This window comes from Furipterus horrens, unplaced genomic scaffold (genome assembly GCF_987537825.1).
Source record: "Furipterus horrens unplaced genomic scaffold, mFurHor1.1.pri manual_scaffold_3, whole genome shotgun sequence".
Taxonomy (NCBI): Eukaryota; Metazoa; Chordata; class Mammalia; order Chiroptera; family Furipteridae; genus Furipterus; species Furipterus horrens.
Genome location: NW_028327173.1, coordinates 183,440,814 through 183,461,053, shown reverse-complemented (window position 1 = coordinate 183,461,053; position 20,240 = coordinate 183,440,814). Strand labels below are relative to the sequence as shown.

General features: G+C 43.6%; 1 long non-coding RNA gene across 1 annotated transcript; it reads left to right on the top strand.

The window, feature by feature from the left end:
- Positions 1-546: 546 nt before the first annotated feature.
- LOC150016925 (uncharacterized) lies at positions 547-5,035 on the top strand. The gene is made up of 3 exons (XR_016510079.1): positions 547-655; positions 2,277-2,505; positions 4,639-5,035. It is a non-coding gene; the product is annotated as an uncharacterized LOC150016925 (long non-coding RNA).
- Positions 5,036-20,240: the final 15,205 nt, after the last annotated feature.

Sequence of the window (20,240 nt, the reverse complement as noted above, 5' to 3'; positions counted from 1 at the left end):
CTCCCCTCAGCTGGTCTGTCACTCTGGGTGCCTGTTACAGTCCGAAGGCAGGAGACCCCAAACCACAGACCCGCGAGCACACCCATGTGAGAGCTCTCCTGTGTGAGCTGAGGGGAAGCTACGGGACCCCAAGAGAGCAGCAGCCAGAGCAGAAGCCACAGGAAAGACCCCTCACGGAATACAATCTACACCCCAACCTCTTTTGTTCCTGTTCTGTTCTCCGTGTCCCGTGCCTCAGAGCCTGCGCCTGCAGCAACATGAGGGGAGCACGCAGTTCAGGGCACGGTCCATACCGACAGGCCGTGTTGGCAGCCCTGCCTTAACCCTTCTCCTCATTGCCAGAGTCCAGAGACTGGGGTGGAAGAGAAGGAGGAGACAGTCATTTCAGGCAAAGAAACCTTGCAGTGCATCGCAGCGGAAAGGCTAGTGAGCCAGCTCCACGCACCACCCCCTGCCCCTCCCTGTGCCACTCAGCAGCCTGCTATGGGGAGCAGGTTTGGCTGCAAGCCCCAGCTGCTGCCCCTCCAGACCCACCTTCTCATTCACACGGCTGCCACATGCCCTCAAGCCTACTCCCAGCCAGTGCTCAGCACGGGGTGGAGGGCACTAAGGCAAGCCTTCCCTTCAAGATCCAGGACTCCTCCAACAGGAAGGTGTAAGTGGAGGACTGTTACATAGAAGTGCCGCAAAATCCCCAGAGCTTGCTGCTGGGGGAGGAGGGAAGGGGACAGCTTTCAAGGTGCATTTGAGTGTCTATGGCTGCTACCTAGGGTCTTAGTTATGCAAATGGTTTGGTTCTTCCAAGGTTCCAAGGAGATGGGAGGGGTTTTGTTCATAGAATGGTAAGGAAAGAGAATATGGGGCTGGGCAAGGTTCTGTGAATGGTCAGAACCGGTTACCCCATCCACTGCGTCACAGGCCACAGTCAGGGTTTTAAAAATAACGCAGCAGCCATTCTGGTGAGGAGAACCACGTGGTTTGCAGAGAGGAGTGTTCCACTCAGTTTGCAAGGAGGTAGAAGAGGAGATCCATGTGGCTTTGAAAGGGAAGGGAGAACTCCATGCAGTTTACAAGGAGCCTGGGAACTCCATGTGGTTCTGCATTAAGAGCTTGAGAACACTGCAACACAGACAAAACCTCCCCAGTGAGGCTCAAATGATAGGGAGCTGCCGGTAAAGCTGAACTGTGTCTGGGAAGAAGGGAAACGGTATCTCTGACTTTTCTATTCTAAAACTAGCCTGGTTTGGCAGGGGAGGCAGAACTATGTGTTTGTGGGTGTTTTAAAGAAAATAAGACTTAATGGCAGAAATTCAGCAATAATCTAAATCTGTATAACCTTTAAGTAAATAATTCTTTTTCTTTTCACCAAACTCTGGTATTGAGAGTTATGCTTCTGGCAGTGGGCATTCGGGCCCCTCATAACTGAACAGCCGATGGGTGCTGGTATACAACTCCCCACCTACCTGCCTGAACCTTTCTCAGAGCTGTGCTGCTAAGACTCTTCCTACCTGTGTAGTAAAGAATTTATTCTTCCCCCAAATGAAGCTTGGACTTTGCCCTTAGCTCCTAGGAGATAATCTGTGTTTGTCTGGGGACCTTGGGCTGGCCAGATAGTAACAATATGACTTAGGGTGGGGGCTGACCATACCACAATGACCAACAATATGATTTAGGGTGGGACTTTGGGTCACTCAAGGTCAGTCAGCCTGTAGATAGAGATCAACCATTGTAGGCAGTCAGTCAGTCATGCCTGCATGATGGAGCCCCAGTAAAATCTCTTAATGTCAGGGCTTAGGTGAGTTTCTCTGGTTTGTAATACTCTATGCTTATTGTCACACATCCGTGCCAGGAGAGTGTCACAACCTGATCCCACAGGAAGAAGACAATGGAAGCCCTGGGTCTGGTACTTCCCTGGATTCCCTCCTTAGTCCTTCTTCCCTTGACTGAGTTTAATCTGTATCCTTTCCCTGTAGTCATGAATACATAGCTTTCTGTGCATCTATGAGTTCTCCTAGCAAATTACTGCAACTCGAAGGTGGCCTTGGGACCTCTGAACTTGCAGTTGGTATCCATAATGAGGGCAGTACTGTGGCAACTATTTCCTTTAAACTACGCAGTTGTCCTAAATCTTCTCACTGCCCATCCTTCTCAGAGGCCAGATCCTCATGGAGGTTTGAGCTTACCCCTTTCCTGGACTCCCACCCTTTTATCCTTCATAGGTGTTTCTCCAACAAATCTCTTTTATATCCAACTCCATCTTGATGTTTGCTCTTCAGGGGACCTGAATGAACATAGGTGATCTGTGAGCCGCCAGCCCTGAAAATGCAGAATCCTGTGCCCCACCCAGACCTGAATGAAACTCTCAGAGGGAGGGTCTTGGAATCCACACTGTAATTGAGCTTCCCACATGATGCCAAACTTTTAAGAGCCACTGCCTGGAAAATTTGACAGTTCCTGAGCAGCTGCTACAGAGAAATCTCGGAGAAAAGCTGCCACCTATGGGAGGTGAGCTCCCAAGGCATTACCAGGCTGCTGCCCTGGGTGGGACACTAAGTTTCCAGCTGCAGGGTGGGGTGAGTCTCAGAGTGGTCTGGTGTGGGGGTGAGTACAATCACTGTAGGAGCTGGTCCTACACTTTGGGCGAGGTGCTTCCTGCTCCCTGCACCCCCACTGCCTTGTCTGGGACATCAGCCCATCATCCTTACACCCAGCCTTCTCTTTGAGAACCCATGCTTTAGAACACTTCCCTGCAGCCTCTACTGCCATCTTCTTTATCTACCAGTGTGTTAGGGCCCCTATTCCTTCATGAGGCTTCCTGTAGCCTAACACCACAAAAGCTCAATCATTTCAAAATCTGACCAACAGATCCCTTCCTCTTTGTATTTTCTTGTACGTATTTTCATTTTTACAGCACTTCCATTTGTCCATTCACTTATTCAACAAATATTATAGAATGCTTAGAACAGCCCAAATACATACAGAAGTAACTGATCCATGCCCCCAAGTGGAATCAGCCCAGACACAAGGGGCTAAAGAACCACAGATCGTGAGATCACAAAGGCATTTGATCTCATAACTAACAAGGTTGTTAAATTAGTTACATGAAGATCATCTTAGACATAAGCTACCACAAAATCCAATGTGTAAATGATCTGCTAAGGTGTCTCCAAAATTCCTGCGGGAGCTTGCTCATGTGAACCAGTGCTCTTGACCTTGATGACACCTCCAGTCCTTTCCTCCAAGACCTGCACCTAGATGACTAGGGCTATAAGGTACATAAACAGCTCTTAACATCTTCTGGATTAGGAACCTCTTCAAGAATTTGATGAAAGCTATGGACTCTTTCTCCACAAGCAGCATCATATATCCAAAAGCCCCAGCTCACGGATTTAGCTACATGGATGTTCATCACAGCAGCACTAATATTAGCACTTAAAAGAGAAAATTAGTTCTCTACTCACAACACTGACACCAAATACATGTGGAGTTTTCCCACAGCAATCAGTCTTCCAGCTCTCCAGGCACAAGCCAGGAATCCTACAGTTTAATTCAGTGAGCCCCGACACCACCACAGGCTAAGGGTGCAGCCCTATAAGACTGCCCCCACTTCACACACTAATTGTAAGCCTCCCATGTTGTCACCTGTACTACTGAATGGTTCCTACAACTCCCTCCTGAGGTTTGATCATTGTTATAAAGGCTCACAAAACTCAGAGAAACATTTACTTACATTTACCAGTTTATTATAAATAATATAAAAGATACAATTGAAGAGGTACATAGGGTGAGGTCCAGAAGGGTCTCAAGCACAAAGCTCCTGTCCCTGTGGGGGTTGGGGGGCGGCAGGCAGGGTCATTTTCCCAGTATATGTCTAACCTGGAAACTCCCCAAACCCTGTAGTTTAGGGACTGAGGCTTCCTCACACCAGTATGATGGGTTAGTTACTCATACTCCAGCCTCTCTCCCCTCCCTGGAGGTTGAGGGGTGGGGCTGAAAGTTCCAAGCTTTTAATCATGGCTTGGCCTTTCTGGTGACTGCTTCCAAACCTAAAGCTACCCAGGAGCACACCAAGAGTCTCCTCATTAGAACAAAAGATGTTCCTACTACCCAGGAAATCCCAAGGGATTTAGCAATTCTGTGTCAGAAACTGAGGGCAGAGACCAAATACCTATTTCTTATTATATCACAATAAATTTAAAAAATAGAAATGATCTAAAAATGGAAGTAAGGTACAGAATTTCAATATAATAATGTATTCAGAAGCTTTTGGTATGTTTTAATTTTATCCTTATTTTACAAATACAGAAACTGAGGCAGAGAGGTTAAGTGACTTCACTAAAACTATAGTGTTACTAAGTGGAGAACCTCGATTTGAATCCAGGAGATCTCTGCTTATAAATACAAAAAGTTAGGCTATAAAACCATATGTACAGTAAGATCCCATTTTGGTTTTTTAAAAATATGACCGGGGAATCCCTTTTGTGGTGGTTTTAATATATGTCCACAAGTTATTTGGTTCTCCTCCTTTCAAGAATTAAAAGTTAAATCCTCTCCCCTTAGAGTGTGGGCTTGACTTAGCGATTTTCTTCTAACAAATAGAATGGAGCATAAGTAACAGTGTGTGACTTCCAATACTAGGTCATAAAAGGCATTGAAGCTTCCTCCTTGCCCTTTGGATCATTTGTTCTGGGAGAAGACAGCTGCCATATTGTGAAGGCACCTAAGCAGCCCTGTGGAGAGTCCATGTGGCAAGGAACTAGGGCTTCCAGCCAACAGCCGTGTGAGTAAGCCATCTTGGAATCAGATCCTGCAGCCCCACACAAACCTTTGTTCACATGATTCCAACTTTATTGAAGACCCTGAGCCAGAACCAGTAACTAAGCTGCTCCTGAATTCCTGACCCATGGAAAGTGCAAGATAATAAATGTCTTCTGTTGTAAGCACTGAATTTTGGGGTATCCTATTATGAGCAAGAGATGAGGAATATATCCCCAAAATGTTAGCCACAAAGAAATTATAGGTGATTTTCATTTTGTATTTTTTGTCTCACCTGCTTTTTCAAACTTTTCTTGAATAAACATATGTTACTTGTCTATCTAAACAAGCATATGTAAAATAGCATATTTAGAAGACTAGAAAGAATAAGCAAAAGAACAGCCAGCCACCCACCCACCATCCTGAGTTATAGATAGCATATCAATTACAATCACTTTGTGGGGTGTTTGACTTGAAACGTCTGAATCAGCTTTTGCAATGTATGTTGTATTGACATCACTGGGGATGAATCTGTGAAAAGAGACACTGTGGCTCTAAAGGTGAAATGGTTGAACTGGGAAGGTCAATCTGGACTCCTTGATTCTCAATGGAGTAGGATGGGTCCAGGTGGAAAATGCCCTAGATCTTGCCAAACAGCACTTAGATCTTATCTTGTATGTGGCCCCAGGCAAGCTGCAAGCCCCATGGACCTCAGTTTTCTTATTTGCCAAATGAGCATTACTTCTGCAGAATTTATCAAATTAAATATAATCAAATATTTATTGTCTTAGGCTATTCCAGCAGCTGTAATGAAATAGCACAAAACAGGTGGCTTAAACAACAGAAATTTACTTCTCACAATTCTGGAAGCTGGAAATCCAAGGTCAGGATGTCAGCATTGTCACCTTCTGGAGAAGGCCCACTTCCTGGTGCCTCACATGGTGAGGAAGCCAGGACTATCTCTGGAGCCTCCTTTATAAGGCACTAATCCTATTCGTAAGGGCTCTACTCTCATGACCTAAACACCTCCTAAAGGCTGCACCTCCCAAAACCTTAATTTGGGGGAGTTAGAATTTCAACATATGTATTGAGGAGGGAAGAGACAGAAACACTCAGACCATAGTATTTTTTGTAGAACAAATAACATGTTTATGTACAATACAAGGCAGATTATATGCAATATAAAATCGAAACACTACTTCCCTACAAGAATAATTCCTGCAACCTATGGTCTGGTGAATATAATACCATAAACTAACAATTCTTATTTTAAAACATTTTTTGATGCTGAAGAATTATTAAGTAAATTAGAGACATTATGATATTTCTGCCCATAAATACTCTCTCCAAAAAGGAAAAACACTTTGCTGCATAATTGCCTGGCATTTTGGCCAATAGACTGTAAGAAAATTCAGCCAATCAAAATTCAGAAATGGGACTTCCAGCCAAGACGAAGGCCTAGACAGATACGCTGAGTCTCCCTCCACAACTAAGAAGGAATACAACTACCTCAAAACTAGAAACAACCAGAAGTTCCAGGAAATCAAACTGCATGGAAGTCCAGCAAACAAAGATATAAAGAAGAAATACTCATCCAGACAGATAGGAGGGGCGAAACCGGGCGGAGAGGATGCGGTGTGGTGGTGACAGCAGCGGTGGCAGCGTCAGGCCAGCAGAAAGTGCAGTCACACATTTTAAAAAGTCAGGAGGGACACCTGGGGAGCGTTACCAGCTCCTCACCGGACCTCACAGCTTACAGTCCCAGCACCAGCAAAAATCAAGCCTCATTGCTTTTGACTGTGCAGACCAGTAGGGGGTGGGGCAGAGGCAGAAACTGCTGGTCTCTCAGAAGAGTCTGCTTGTTTAAAGGGCCCCCACAGTCCTAGATCATCCGCAGACCCACTCACTCTGGGAATGATGGCCAGGGCAGCAATTAGAAGGTGCCAGTCCAGTGAGGAAGTGGGAGAGGTGCCTGGAAAAGGGGCGAGTGCTGGGCACGCGGCATTGTTCCCTTTCGGACCCCTCCATCACATACAGTGCCACAACGTGGTGAAACAGGTCGCCCTGTACTGACAAAGCCCTAATGGTCTTCCCCTTACAACGTAACAGAAACAACAGGCCTACCTGGGATGCAGAGACAAACAAACACAGGAGCCTGTCAGAATGAGGAGACAGAGAAGTATGGCCCAAAACGGGGAATGGATCAAGATTCCAGTGGGAGAACTAAGCGACAAGGAGATAGCCAACCTCACAGATGAGGCGACAGACAACCTAACAGATGCAGAATTCAAAACACTGATGGTAAAGATGCTCACAAGCTTGACAGATATGCTTGAGTATGGCAAATGCATAAGGAAAGAAGTGAAGGCTATGCTAAGTGAAACAAAGGAAAATCCACACAAAACCAATGGTGAAAGGAAGGAAACCGAGGTTCAAATCAATGATTTGAAACATAAGGAAGAAAAATACAGTCAACCAGTGCAGAATGAGGAAGCAAGAATTGAAAAAAATGAGGAAAGCTTCCCAAATTTTGCAAAGGAGATGGATATACAGGTCTGGGAAGCACAGAGTGTCCCGGGAGAGCTGGACACAGAAGGGACCACACCAGGACGCATCATGAGTGAGATGCCAAAGGTGAAAGATAAAGACAGAGTCCTGGGGGCAGCAAGAGAGAGGTGGAAAGTTGCCTACAGAGGGGGTGACTATAGGACTATCAGCAGATTTCTCAGAGGACACTTTGCAGGCAGGAAAGGACGGGCAAGCAGTATTCAATGTGATGAAAGGCAACCTGCTACCAAGATTACTCTATCCAGCAAAGCTATGATTTGGAATGGAAGGGCAAATGAAGTGCTTCCCAGACAAGGCAAAGCTAAAGGAGTTCATCATCACCAAGCCATTATTAAATGAGATGTCAAAGGGACTTACTTAAGAAAAAGATCAACACTATGAACACTAAAATGACAACAAACTCACAACAATCAACAACTGAATCTAAAAAATAAAAACAAAATCCAACTAAGCAAACCAGAATAGAAACAGAATCATAGGTATGGGGATCATTTGGAGGGTTATCAGCTGGGAGCGGGGAGAGGGAGAAATAGGGATATGGTGCAGAGATTAAGAAGCATAATCGGTTGGTACAAAATAGACAGGAGGAAGTTAAGAATAATATAGGAAAGGATGAAGTCAAAGAACTTAAATGCACGACCCATGGACATGAACTAAGTGGGGGTGGGATTGCTGGAGGGAAGCGGGGTACTGGGCAGAGAGGAGCAAAGGGGAAAAAAATTGGGACTACTGTAACAACATAATCAATAAAATATACTTTAAATAAAAGAATTCAGAAATGATCACACTCTCCTCACACATACCCTTCTAAGCATCCACTATCAGGATTGTAATTAAATGGCAGTTGCAGTTGATTGATTGGCCCTTGTTTTATTTAGTTAGTTAGCTTTCTGTGTTTCTTTAAAGATAACATTTTTAAAGTTTTTAATTACTTGTTTTTTAGAGAGAGGGGAAGGGAGAGAGAAAGAGAGGTAGAGAAACATCAATGTGTGGTTGCCTCTTACGCACCCCCAACTGGGGACCTGGCTGCAGCCCAGGCATGTGCCCTGACTGGGAATCAAACCAGCAACCTTTTGGTTTGCAGGCCGGTGGTCAATCCACTGAGCCACACCAGCCAGGGTGCTTTCTGTGTTTGTTTGTTTGTCTGTCTGTTTTTAGCCCTTTGTAAATGAATTGAGATGAATTGATTGGATTAGAGAAATATCCATACCTAACAAGTTACAATGAAACAGGTTTCACTCTCCTACAAGAGAGGGAGAATGTAGTGTGACTGTGCAGCACAAGACACAAGCGAGCCAGAAAGAGACTTCCAGTGTCTGCCAAGTTGGCAGAGCAGTAGAGCTTCTGGCTCCCTTTCCCAAATCCAGGCTGGAGAAATTACAGTGGGAAACAGGGATTCCAGGAACTAACAACAAAAATAAAATAGCAACAAGGTAGGAAAACCTCTGAAGAGATGGCCCAGATAAGGGCCTGGCCTTGGGCACATTCCTGTACATAGCGCCAGACTCAGCAGCCCGTGCTCCAGCGGAATATGCGCTCCAAACGGGGGCACTCTCACTCCTTGAGAAGAAAAATAGCAAGGCACACCAGCCACTTGTGTTATCTGAAACAGAAGGATTAGGACAAGAACAAACACCAAAAAATCTAAAACATGCCTCAAGTAGAATTAAGGAAATAAGATAGAAGCAATATGAAACAAGAAGTTTAAAGGACAAGTAGAAATATTGGGTAAAAAGATTCTAATAACAGTGAATAATGGGCACCGATCCAGGCTTGGACTGGAACCAAGGACAAAGCAAAAGAGAAAACTAAGTAGGCTTGGACAGGCATCTTAGTGGGGCTGCACTCCCTCCCCATCCTTCTCCCTACGCCTGGGGTTTACCTTGAGAGCTTTCTCAGAAAGGGGGTTGATGGAGAAGCTAGTGTAAGGGTCCAGAACGAGTCAGCCCAGCATATGTCTTTGTGGCATATGGATTATTTTGAGCCAAAGGCAACCAATGCCCTACCCATTCACAAGAAAGTTTGACCTCCCCCTTAAGGAATTTACATTAGGAACCTTGTCCATAGTAAGAGTTTTCACCAGGTTTTTTTTTGTTTTTGTTTTTGTTTTTTTTTTTTACCTATATATAGGGAAGGGCAAACTACTAATTACTGAACATCCTGCAATGACCCTCTGAAGCCCCAATTTGCCTTACCTACCTCACACTTAGCTCAGAATGTCTGCTGCATGGGCAACAGCAGACCCTCCATATCACCCTGCCCAGGCTCTGTAGCTTCAGCTTCACTGGAGAGGACACTCCAGCGTCATCATAAGATGTCGATTCAACACGGGAGGAGACAGATACCGTGTCACTCCCGAGTCGGACTGCACAGCCATTCTCGGCGGTGCAGATAGACTCTTAAGAAGCTACACCATCGTCTCTCGAGACAGACGGCTGCCGACGACATATATACCTCATTTCCCCTTTCTGTCCATGAACATATTATGTATGTGTCATTTCTGACTCTGTCATGTATGGGCGTGAATACATAAGTGATTAAATTTGGTTATTTTCTCTTGTTAATCTGTCTCATGTCAATTTAATTATTAGACCAACCAAAAGAACCTTGAAAGGTAGAGGAACATTTTTGTCTTCCCTCACACTGTCACCCCGTCTCCAGGGCAGTCGCTCTGCTTTGCTTGCTGCCTCTGAACCTGCAGCTTGAAGGTCCCTCTCCCTTCCCACCTGGCTTGTTAGCCCAATGAATTCAGGTGGAATTTCTTCCTTCTGATACCCTACAGGGAGGACCAGCCACAAAATCTGCAGGTCCCAGTGTGAAATAAAAATGCAAATAACTTCGTTTAAAAAGTTATTAAGAGTTTTAAGACGGCAACAGCAGAGCACTAAACAGGGCCCCTTTGGGCTTGGGGCCTTCTGCAGCTGCTCAGATTGCAAGCCCCGAAAGCTACTTGGCCCACAACAGCTGGGAGTGGGGTGCTGTTTGGCCCTGCACCCATCCCCATCCTCATAGTGGGGGTGCAGGGGTCCATGGAATTAAGATTTTGATCTGTTAATGACCTCCTTTCATCCTCTTGGCCATGTGCTGGGAGGTCTCAAAATCCATTCTCTTTGCAGGATTCAGGCCAAAACCTTACCAGAAATGTCTTTCCTTCTCTCCCCAGCCTCCTCACGTCAGATGAATAACCTCAGAGCAGCAGTTTCTTTGAGAGCCTCTGGAGACCCTGAATGACCTCCAGGCAGCACTCAGACCCACTTATCTCCTCACCACGACAGCAGGGGCAGCAGCCTGCCGGCAGCCATTGGGGAGGGGGTGCGGGTCTCATTACCAAGAAAAGGAATACAAAAGAGGACTCGTTTTCATTAGGGCTGTCAGTCCACAAAATTGCAGTATCAAAAAGCCACTAGGCTTAGAGAGTCCCAGTAAAAAATTTTGAGAATTTTGGTTCTTTGATAATTTTTTAAAAAGTAGAAAATCATGTAGTAAGTAGTTCAGAGTGTGATTAAACCCTATGGTGAAAACCTAAGGTCTGGTAATCTGTATCCTGTTAGAGTGGGTTCTGATTTGAACAGTGAAAAGGCTGTTGTGTTAGGCAATGGGGGAGGAGGCAAGATACACATACATAAAACTTTAACCATTTTAACCAATTCGGTGGCATTAAGTACAATCATACTGTTATGCAACATTATTACTACCCATTTCCAAACCTTTTTCATCACCCCAAGCTGAAATTCTGTACCCATTAAACAATAATTTCTCACTCCCCATCCCCCCAGCCTTTGGTAACCTCTAGTCTACGTCTCTACAAATTTGTCTGTTCTAGGTATCTCATGTAAGTAGAGTCATGTAATATTTATCCTTCTGTGTCGGTCTTATTTCACTTAGCATACTATTTTCATTTAGCATACATGTTGTAGCATGTATGAGATTTCATTCTTTTTCATGGATAAATAATATTCCATTGTGTGTGTATATGTCGTCGTCGGCAGCCGTCCGTCTCGAGAGACGATGGTGTAGCTTCTTAAGAGTCTATCTGCACCGCCGAGAATGGCTGTGCAGTCCGACTCGGGAGTGACACGGTATCTGTCTCCTCCCGTGTTGAATCGACATCTTGCGATGACGCTGGAGTGTCCTCTCCAGTGAAGCTGAAGCTACAGAGCCTGGGCAGGGTGATATGGAGGGTCTGCTGTTGCCCATGCAGCAGACCCCCCCTCTCTTCGCAGCTGAAGGGTCCAAGGGAAAGACGGAGTCAATACAGCTTGGCTTCAGGTGCGCCGCAGGAGTTGCCGGTGTTGACTACAACGTCAAACCGCCTTAGGGACTCCGGCTCCGGATTTTCTGTCGGGGTTTACTCCCTTAGCCTTTCCCCTGAAGAGGTATGCCGCAAGGCAGCGGAGGTTTTTTGGAGTCAGAGTTTTCCTTCTCTGATGTGCCCTGACTGGAAGATCGAACCAGCGACACTTAGCTCGCAGGCCGACGCTCAATCCACTGAGCCAAACCAGCCAAGGGCCATGTGTGTATATGTATATATATATATATACCACATTTCATTTATTCATTCATCTGTCAATGGACAGACAACTTGGGTTGTTCCATCTTTTGGCTATTGTGAATAACACTGCTATGCACCTTGATGGTCAAGTATATTTCTGAGTCCCTGATTTCAATTTTTGAGTATATACTTTGGACTGGAATTGCTGATTCATATGTTAATTCTATGTTTAACATTTTGAGGAATCACCAAATTATTTTGCATAGTGGCAGCATGAGCTTACATTCCCACCAGCAGAGCGCAAGGGTTTCAATTTCTCCGTATGCTCATCAACACCTATTTTCCACTTTTTTGGTAATAGGCAACCTAATGAGTGTGAAGTGGCATCACATTGCGATTTTAATTTGGAGAAATACCTATCTTTTGTCCATTTTTGAACTGCACTGTGTTTTGTTGTTGAATTATAGTTCTTTATATATTCTGGATATTAGTCCCTTATTAAATACATGATTTGCAAATATTTTCTCCTAATTTCGGATTGTCTTTTCACTTTTTTGATAGTGTCCTTTAATAGACACTACTATTGCCTGGAAAGGGTGCAAGATATTTTTCACACTCCTCCCCCTCCAGATCCACTCTTTATCTTTTTCTGACCTGTTCCAGTCTCTAGGTGGCTGACCTTTGTGGACAGCAACATCAGGCTCCCTTGCACTCTGGCTTCCCAAGTAGGTTAAGCCAAGAGGAGTCACCATCAGGACACCTGCAGGGCCACAGGTTGGCTGTACTTCTATCAAAGATAACATGTCATTTCTATAAGGTGGCCCAACTATTTCCAGGTTCTAGTATCTGCTTCACCTTCTTGCACAAGGTTTGTTTGTACAGGTTTCTTGGCCCCAAATTCCTCATCTCTAGTGATAAGAATGTCTTCCTTTTGGAACAGTGAGGATAGCTGTCACATAGGAGTTTTATGATCTGCTTCAGGAAAGAAGGGGGAGGGGAAGGAGGGATGTCAGAGTGCCCTTCTTATTTCTGCCATTTTCTCAAACTCTTTCAGCTTAAGATAATCAATATGCCAAGGTACTATATTTTGCTATATAGATCCTAAACCCCATCACCTGCCCACAGTTTTGTAATCAGCTACTTTGTTAAGTGCTCCTCAATTACTCCATTTGAGCGTTTCCTGCTGGAACACTGACTGATACCACTGGAAATACTTTAGAACCAGGAAGACCAGAATTTGAATCTGGGCTTTACTACTCAATAGCTGTGTGACCTCAGACAGCTCCATCTCTCTGAGACTGCCCTTTTCCCACTGTCAAGTGGAGATAATGACACTTGTCAGATAGGTTTATTGGGAGGATGAAATGAAAGAGCAAATGTGAATACCCAGCCTACAGTACCTGCTCAATAACTGCTAATCACTTTGCCTTTACAGGACAAAGGTGGTCTTTGGCCCATCTCCCAGCTTCCTTGCCCCTAAGTAGCACCATACACATCCTCACAGACCCTGTTTAAAACCAGCACACCCAATTGTCCCATTCCTTTAGACACCTTTCTGCCTAAAGAAGTAGGTGAAAACATGTTATCCAATAAGCTCATCTCATCCCTTTACTCACACAAACATTACAGTCCCAGGGAAGAAACTTGCTTCACTCAATTAAAATTTCTAGCTCCTTGAAGTATGAGATTGAGCAGAACTGGTCAGGACACTTAGCTAGGAATTTTCCCACGGGCTGGGCTGTTACAGCTTCTGAAACCCTGCCAGGCAGGTATTGGAGTTCTGGGAGGCTGCACACAGAAGAGCCAGGGCCGAGAGCAGGACCCTCTGGAGTCAGTCTGCCCAGATTTAAATGTCAGCACCCGCACTCACTAGCTGTGTGACTCAGGCAAAGAACTCTGATTTTTGGTTTCCTTACCTACAGAATCAGGGTATTCATGCCAACTGCATGGGACTGGGGTGGTGGTTACCTAAAATAATCCATGCAGAGTGCTCAGTACAGTCCTGGGTACATGATTCACACTCAATAAAAGTTAGCTACTTTTTCATTTCTATTCCATATTAATATACTTAGAAGGATCCACAGGGGGACACAGAGGAGGCAGGGACTACTGGGATATATTTTATTGTATTGTTGTTGTTTTTTTTTAAATAAGGTTCTTTTTGGTTAGAAAAGTAATGAATATTCATTGTGTAAACTTTGGAAACTATAAAAATGTATAAAGAAGAAAATAAAAGTCCCCTGTAAACTTATGCACGAATACAACCATTGATTCTTTTAGGTGACTTTCCTTTCAGATCGACATACATTTAATTTTCTTTCATATGTATTTATATTTACAGCTGAATAGTTTTTATGGACCAAAAACTTTTATACTGATTTATCAGTGCCATAACTTTTTTCCATGTCATTGGTCTTCTAAAACATACTTTTAACTTAAACCATACATTACTTCAGTTGCACACATATCTTTAAAGTCACATGCTATATAAAACAACGTACTATGGTAGAAATAAGTCTTGTTTCCACTTCCATATTTCATGGCATAATGTATTCAAACTTTTCTCATGTCTCTTTCATGTTTGTGTCTCTGTCAGTTTTTGGAGTACATTGCCTTCTCTTCTTTCTAAATTGTTTTGAGTTATTACAGCACTTTTTTGAATCTGCTGTCACTGGAAATTTTATCCTAAACCACAAATGAAACAGTTAGTTTTACCTAAAACAGTTCCATTTTTCTTTTTCTTTTAAAGATTTTATTTATTTACTTATTAGTGAGAGGAGAAGGGACGGAGAGAGAAAGGGAGAGAAACATCTGTGTGTGAGAGATACATCAATTGGTTGCCTCTCACATGTCCCCGCCGACCGGGGACCTGGCCCGCAACCCAGGCACGTGCCCTGACCAGGAATTGGATCTGCAACTGTTTGGTTCGCAGGTGCTCAATCCACTGAGCCACACCAGCCAGGGCAGTTTTGCTTTTCTTTGTGAATACAGTGTTAAATAATAGAAGGTAGATTTTTCATGTGCCACCTGATCTCTACAATATAACCATTTACATACAGCGTCGTCGGTTTGTTTTTAACGTTATGTTTCTAACAACAATTAAAGGGACATGAAACAATATTCAAAATGAAATAATTTTTTATTGATTCATAATTTTCCTTCTTAAGAGAAATATACTTTATTACTGGATATTTAGGTTGTTTTCCATCTTTCATGGAGTTTATATTTCAAATGACTTGGAGAGGAACTGGGAGAGAAAAAAAGTCAGGATCCACTTCAAGAGATAACTTTTTAACTGTTCTTAGCAGCATCTCTCCAAGCTTCTTCCAACCCCTTTAGAACTGATCTTGCTCTGAGTCTAATTAGTGCTCAGACAGCTGGAGGACCAGGCCCAGGCCTTGCTGGGGAGTAGGGCAGGGCAATAATTTTTTAACCAGCTTAGGCTTGCCCCTAGCTAAATGCTGGGTTCCCAGAAGGTGCCAGACAAAGGGCACTATTTCAACTCAGTAGGGAATTGGGCCAGTGGGCATATGTGCAAGCCTACTCATCCCAGAGTTTCTGCAGCCCAGCTTCCCACTGCAGTTCCTCCTATTATACAAATCAAGGGCTCAGGCCTGCAGGGTGTCACCAGCTGAAGGCAAGTCAGGACTGAAAAAGGAAAGAGAATTAGAACAGGGATAGCCAAGCAGATGCCTCTGGTCTGACAATGTGACATTCAGGATTGGAATATCCCAACAGACAAATGCACCCTTGACAGGGGGCTATGAGGGACATCAACAATTGATACTTCGGGGATTGGGGGGTGTGCAGACCATCTCTCTCCTAAAAATTCTCTCCAACTGCATAATATCTCAAGAATCTGCTCAGCTGGTTTTGTAGAAGTCATCCAAAGCTAGTGGAGAAATGGATAATAAATTTTTCTTGGTGATTGAGAATTCAGAATGTTCAGAATGAAGTTCGAGCACAGAAGCTGTTGAGGAAGTTGGGGGTCTGCCCAGTGGTATGCTGGTATGCTGGTGAATGTTTAACAACAGGCTCTGAAGGGAGAAAGTCTGCCAGTTTTCAAGGTGTAAAAACTCCTACCAGGCAATTTCAAGCTGTGAATATGATGTCACTAAATGCAGAGTTGTGAAGAGATGTACATTACATAGCATTTCTACCATATAGATCCAATAGATACAAAGAACTTCAAGAGCATAGATCATAGTAAAACGTAGTAAGATAATTAAGATGTGATAAGTTATAAGGATTACCTTTTTAAAAAATATAATCTAATTATAAGTTTATATAACTTAATATTTAATAATAAATATTTAACTGACAACTTGCAAAATTCCCGAGCCAGCCAACCATTCTGCCTTCTACCATCCCCTGTCACTAAAATGTTCTAGTCCCCATTTCACCATATAGTCAGGAGAGTAACCTTAAGCAGGGTGAAAAGTTACGCTGAGTTTGAATGGCATTTGGACTATTCTTTCACTTTTTCATTTCTCTGATGACCCAACTATACTAGTCAAAGAAACAAAAGCAATAGGATATATAGAAAGATAGATATAGAAGGAGATTTATTCTAGGAATTGGCTCACAGGCTATGGAGGCCAAGAAGTCCAACAATCAGCCATCTGAAAGCTGGAGCACCAGGGAAGCAGGTGGTATGATTCAGTCTGAGTCTGAAGGCCTGAGAACCAGGGAGCCACTGGTGTAAATCCAGAGTCCCAAGGCCCTAAACCAGCAGCTCCAGTGTTCAATGGCAGGAGAAGATGGATGTCCCAGCTCAAGAACAGAGAGGATATTTGCTCTCCCTTGACCTTTTTGTTCCATTCAGGTACCCGGAGGATTGGATGATGCCTTCCCACAGTGGTGAGGGAGGACTCTTCACTCAGTCTACTGAATCAAATGCTAATTTCTGCCAGGAACACCCTCACAGACACATCCAGAAATAACATATTACTAGCTATCTGGGCATCCTTTAGGCCAGCCAACTTGGCACGTAAAATTAACCATCACACAGCCCGAAACCTTTCTTTAAAATTTGTTTTAATTATAAAATATGGCAGATATGCAAATAAAACAAGGCATAGACAATAATACAATGAGCATTTCTGAACTACCCAGTTTGAAAAGATAAAACACTATAAATTCACCTGAAGCTTCCTGCATATCCTCTTTGTCACATTCTCCTTTCTCCTCCTCTGAGGTGACTGCTGTCCTGAATCTGTCATTTACTATTCCCTATACTTATTTTCATAACTTCAGTATATATTACATAGTACATATACGTGTATATGTGTGTATACATATATATGTGTATATATAACATGTTTCCAATCTCTTTTTACAGATAGGAAAACACAGAGAACTCAGAGTCCAATTTGTTTGAATAAAAATATCTCTTTTATTAATTTTCTTTAAGTTTCTAATTCTGACGAAAGGACTTCGAGGTAAAATTGGTGCTTTTACTTCTAAGGGTAGTTTAGAAGGATGGGTGCATGGACTGGATTCAATGAGGATGAGCAAAGGGGAATCTTTTTTAAGACTTCCAGATGACAGCCTGTCTTTGTGTCCCTCTGAATGCCATCAGTAGGATACCATGGTTGTCACTAAAGATTCCATTTTCTGACTTTCCATGGTCATTCTTTATAAATGCCACTAAGAAGACATCTTAGTCAATGAATCCTTTCTTAACAGTAATTTCTGTCCAAGAGATAAAGAGTTTACATAGTATTTCTATTTTATTCCTTTTTAAAAATGACAAATATTGACAAATACCAAGGCAGGAAATGTTATTTATTGAGATCATTGTAAGCTAAAAATCACAAGATAAAGATTTGTGATTTTTTTATCGAACTTGATTATAAAAGTTTTTTTTGAGCACTGTCAGATTTGTAAGCTGGAGAGAGAGCTCAGATTTATAACTTGGTCCTAAATGGGCAGCAGCAGATACAAAATCCTGAAATTTAATATCAGCTTTGAAAATGTTAAATGGAGAGTTCGAGCCGTTTTCACTTCATGAACTGGCACATTATAGAATGCAAAAGCTGTATTGATTTCTGACAGAAAGGACTGTCTCTAAAATGGATTTGAGCCTTTTCAGATTCCATTTCATTCTAAAGGCATGTTTTAAGCAGCATCCTCTTCATTTCCATTTAGTGAGAGACTTAACTGAAGCAGAAAGAAAACAGCTTTACAAAGAAGAACCTCTTCCTGAGAGCCTGTTGGGGTCACTGCAGGGGTGGAGAGTGGAATGAAGGAAATCTGCTAAATGACATGAAGTTCATGTTATGAATTCTTTTTCCCAAGTATTCCAGTTCAAAGCAGATTCAAAGTGTCTTCCTTGGGCTACTTTTGCAATGGAGAGTCAAGAGGAAGGGTGTCCTCTGTGTCACTTCTTAACTGTTTTCACCACTTGTCCCTGCCTGGAGAGGCCTCCCTGCCACCCCTGCCTGCCTCTTTAGCTGGCCTTTCTGGGAATCCAGGGCCCTCAACTCAAGAAGGAAGAGGCCCCAACCTTGCCACGCCTGGTGAGCGATGAAGCACAAGGCCTGGGAACATGCTTATCAGTGTAGAACCCCACTTTAGCATCAGTAGTGTATGTCATGAGACCACATTTGTTTTTATGTTCAGGATTTCCAGTTCATTGGTGTCTGTGTAGGGACCCAAAATTGTCTGGAAGGAAAAAAGCAGTCCTAAGAAGTTTTTATGTAACCTGTAATCAAAGGGTTTGGAAAGGAGTTTCTACACCCAAAATATCCTGTGTCCATTTTCTATGACTTCTGTTACAAATTACTACACATTTAGTGACTTAAAACAACACACATTTATTTTCTGACAATACCAAAGGTCAAAAGTCTGAAAGGGGTCTTAAAGGGCTAAAAACCAAAGGTTGTGTTTCTTCTGGAGGCTCTAGGTGAAAACTGTTGCCTTTTCTAGCTTCTAGAGGCGTCCTGCTCTTCTTGGCTCATGGCCTCTTCTCCTTCATCCTCCAAGGGCATCAGTCCAACCTCTGCTTCTGTCATCACACCTCTGTCAGCTTCTGACCCCCTTGTTTCCCTCTCATAAGGACCCTGCTAGTTACACTGATCCTCCTGGGATAATCCAGGATAATCCCCACATCTCAAGATCCTTCATTTAACCACATCGCAAAATCCCTTTTTCACATAAGACAACCTATTTAATAGGTTCTGGGGATTGGGACATGCACATCTCTTTTCGGTGGGGCAAAGGGGTGGGGTGCTATTATTCAGTCCATCACATATCTCCACTATTAAACTGAAACTTTGCCATTTGAGAGGCATTCCTTTGGGTCTTAAATTTCATATGTTTAAGAGTCCTTTTAAAAATGCACACACTGCTGGTAAAGGTGATGCCAAGAGTATTTGAGAGAGCCCTGGCCTGCTCTTGAGTTCCCTCTGTTCTTAACTCTTCTATCCAAAGAGGCTGAATTAGGTTGGCTTTAGAGGCCCCCATGAGGTCCCACACCCTGGCCCTCAAAACTATGAGAAAACAAGGAAAATAAGATCATAGAATACATTAATGAATTCGTCCCTTAGCTGATCAGAACAGAGATGCTCAGAGTCACCTTAGAGAGAGAAAATGGCTCTCAGAGCAGGAAGAGCCCTGTGTAACCAGACCACAGGAATTATTCCGGAATGTTTCAAGCAGTAGCCGGACAGTCTGGCAAGGAAGCATGGGAGAGAGGGGACACAATGCTTGCAGTCCCAGTGCCAGGGGTCTCTACCCATCTACATCCTCTCTCCACCTTTGCTCTGTGATCTGAGAGGCTAGCCTCTACCAACAGCATCAAGCCCTCGCTTCCAGTTGTGTTCAGCCAACAAGAAGCACAAGCAGCACCAAAGGACAGTTGGAGAGAGAGGACAGATTATTTTTTCCCCTAGTCCCCACCTTTACCCTCCACCCCCAGGCAGACTGTTTTGACAATGACTGTAACCTTTACTGAAGGCCAGGGATTCTGTGGAAATGCCCTTCCTCAGAGCAACAGCTACAGCTCTCTCCAGATTCTGGTAACTGCTTCCTCCTTTTGCCCTGGAGATGGTAATTACCTGCAGGGCTGCTAGATTGGGACTAGTTGGGGGGGCGGGGGTTGATACCTGCCATATCCTAGCATTGTCCAGAAGAGATTATGCCTAGTTTGATGGGCACATGCAGCCATTGTGGAGGGAGGGGCCCCAGACCTTAATGCTTAATGCCATTCAACTCTGGTCTTCTCTACCTAACTTCCCTTGCACTGCTTCCAGAAGCCCTGAACGACTAGTCCACCAGTCATTACCTGATTCTCCATGTAGCTTCTCACCCCACAAGAGAGAAGGCGCTGATCAGGTGAAAAGTCAGCTTAGTAGGTTTATGTCTTACTGTATCTTAATAAATTGGCTTTTATTGTTTGTGCTTTTTTCTTTGAGCTTTGTTG